Below are 3,244 nucleotides of genomic sequence, written 5' to 3'. Positions count from 1 at the left end.
CCCCACAACTACCCACATGCTATTTAAACTTTCTGAGACTCGGTTTCCTCATGTGTAAATGAAGACATTCTAGCACTTGAGGTTCTGGGGTTCTAGATGGGGTTCTGAAGTTCTAGAGGGATGACCCCTTCATCCTTGCCTAGTGATGAGGAAGTGGGGCTTGTTAGCCTCTAAGGTTCCTTATGCTCTACTGAAAAGCCTGTGACTTTCCAAGCTAATGATGTCCCCTCCTCATCCCGGAGCACCTCCCCAGTTCAAACTGAGGAGTCAGGTGCCTTCCCTTTCGTCTCTGTCATCCAGAGGTGGGGTTAGGGGAGGGAGACAGGTTAGACAGGTATTGCTACCCCCATTTCATAGATGGAGAAACTGAGAAAAACAATACTATGGTTTCACAGCATGTAAGTACCAGAAGCAAATGACAAGAACAAAGCTTTTACTGGGTCACTTCTTATTGTATTCGTATCTAAGGTTGGAGTGATGAAAAAACAAAGAAGGAAAAGAGAAAGGTTGTCTAGCACATAGTAGGCACTTAATAAATGCTTCTTGACTTGAGATTGAGAGGCAAGGAGAGAAAAAATAATTAGAAGCAAGAGTGGCTAGGTGGCAAAGTGAATAGAACACCAGCCCTAGAATCAGGAGGACCTGAGTTCAAATCCTGCCTTAGACACAACATAAAAAGCTAGCCATGTGACCCTGAGCAAGTCACTTAACCACAACTGCCCTACCTTCCTCCCTCCAAAAAAAAAAAAAGCCAAAAAAAATAATTAGAAGCAATAAAGGACCACAGAGGGAAAACCTGGAGAGTTAGGGGATTTGCAATAATAATAGCTAGCATTTTTATAGCTACTTATAGATATAAATATGCATGCACACACACACAAACACACTCACACACACACTGAACTCTCTCTCTCCATTTTATCTTAATTTTCATTTAGTTTTCACAACAATCCTGTGAGAGATAAATGTTATTGTTATCCCCATTTTATGGAGGTGGAAACTGAGGCTGAGAGAGGTTAAATGTTTTGTCTGGGTTCACATAGTAAATGTCTGGAGTAGGATTTGAATTTAAGTCTTCCAGACTCCAAGTCTAGGGCTCTTACCTACTGTCCCTAGTGCCTATGCTAGAGGATGAGTTACTACTCGCTCAGACCCTCCTCTCCTACGTGCCTGTAGGACACTTTCCGAATCAGCCTGGTGGTTTGTCTCGAGAGGGCAAGGCTGGGTGTCACACACAGGCATCTGGTTGGGGGAGGGAGGAAAGCAGAATGGAAGCATTAGCTGATTCTGGGTTCCTGAAGATGCCCCAACTTCTTCTGTGCCAGAGAGACCCAAACACACTCAGCAGGCCAACCAACATCCTAGCCCCCTCCTGTCCCTCTGATGTCTGGAGAATGGGGCAGCAAACCTTCAGTCCCACAGAGAAGGCCCTGGAAGGGGAACCCTGGGTAAGCAGACCATAAGCCCTCAGGCAGCTTCCCCTCGAGAACCGTCCCCCAACTTCGCTTCAGGGCTGCCTTTCCTTTTCAGTCTAGAGCTGGGCTAGCCAATCCTGGTATCTCTCTCCACACACTTTGTTTCTCAGGATTCCCTTGACCTAAGTGTGGGCAAATGTCCTCCCCTCTTGATTCAGTTTTTTGATACACAGTATTTTATTTTGGACCTGAAAATAACAACCTAAGAAAAAGGAATACCCTAAAATCTATTCACAGACCTGAGAACTCTTAGAATCCCTCATTCTAGAACCTTTAATTTAGTCTGACTTTTTCATGTCACTCAGGAAGAAACTGAGACCCACAATAGGCCAGCATCTGATACCATACACTACAATGAATTTGTAATCAGTAATCTGAATATACATATACATATATATATACATGTATGTGTGTACATACACATATATGATCAATAATAAGAAATTAGAGCCCCATTTTGTTCTGGACACTGTATTTTTATTAATTCAATGGCTATCTTTCACAACTGTAGGTAAATTATTAAAATGGCAAGAAAAATGATGGAACTAAATAAATGATATGCATCCAAAATATAAAGGAAAAATGAACAGAGTAAGAAAAATCTTTGTAGAAGACATTTCTAATAAATGCTTGACATGTGAAATATATAAGGAACTGATACAAATTTCTAAGAACAAGGATTATTTTCTTCCATTTTGATAAATAGGGAAATGCTCAAGGGACATGAACAAGCAATTCTCAGAAGGAATAAAACTTGTTAACGCACTCATGAAAAAATGTTCACAATTTCAGATAACCAGATACTTGCAAATCAAAATAACGCTGAGATTCCAGCCGACCCCACCAAACTGGCAAAGATAATAAAAGACAATCTTCAAATATCTGTTAGCACAGCTCTTATGTGGTCAAAACAGGCCCACGATCACAGTGCTGCTAAGGCTATTAATTGGTTCAAGTTTTTTTTGAAAGTAGTATAGAATTATATCCCCCAAATCTGCAAAAGGGTCCACACCCTTTTCCCTCCTGGTCCTTCTACTGGAATTATTCCCTAAAGAGGTTAATGGCAGAAATAAAGACCAATCTGTACAAAAATATTCCTAGCGACATTGTTTGTAATATTGAAGAACAAGAAAAAAATTTTGTTGTTACTGTTCAATCATGTCCAAATCTTCATGTCTCCATGTGGGGTTTTCCTGGCAAAGATACTGGAGTGGTTTGCCGTTTCCTTCTCTGAGTCATTTTACAGATGAAAAGACTGAGGCACATAGGATCAAGTGACTTGCCCAAGGTCACATAGCTAGTAAGTGTCTGAGGTCACATTTGAACTCGGACTTAGCTGCTATAAGAAACAAACTAAGTGGGGCAGCTAGGTGGCACAGTGAATAGAGCACCGGCCCTGGAGTCAGGAGGACCTGAGTTCAAATCCGGCCTCAGACACTTAACACACACACAAAAAAAGTGACCTTGGGCAAGTCACTTAACCCCAATTCCCCTACCTTCCCCCTCCAAGAAGCAAAACAAAAAAGAAACAAAAGTATCCTAAAATTCAACAAAGACCAAGGAACTAGGCTGGTGCAGTGGATAGAGCTTTGGGCCTGTAGTCAGGAAGACCTGAATTCAAATCCTACCTCAGATACTGTAGCAGCAAGCACCCCAGTGTCCCCAGGGTTGCTGCCACCACAGGTTCTTAGATCTGCTTTGTTAAAGGAAAACAACTCAAAATGGGTTAACAACTTTACTTTAATCAGTCAGACATGTATCATTTACCT

The sequence above is a fragment of the Petaurus breviceps genome, unplaced genomic scaffold, assembly GCF_028583685.1.
Source record: "Petaurus breviceps papuanus isolate PSGF00001 unplaced genomic scaffold, PetGlider_PUasm1.0 188, whole genome shotgun sequence".
Classification (NCBI taxonomy): Eukaryota; Metazoa; Chordata; class Mammalia; order Diprotodontia; family Petauridae; genus Petaurus; species Petaurus breviceps.
The sequence above is the reverse complement of the archived record's forward strand: the minus strand, read 5'-3'. Positions refer to the sequence as shown.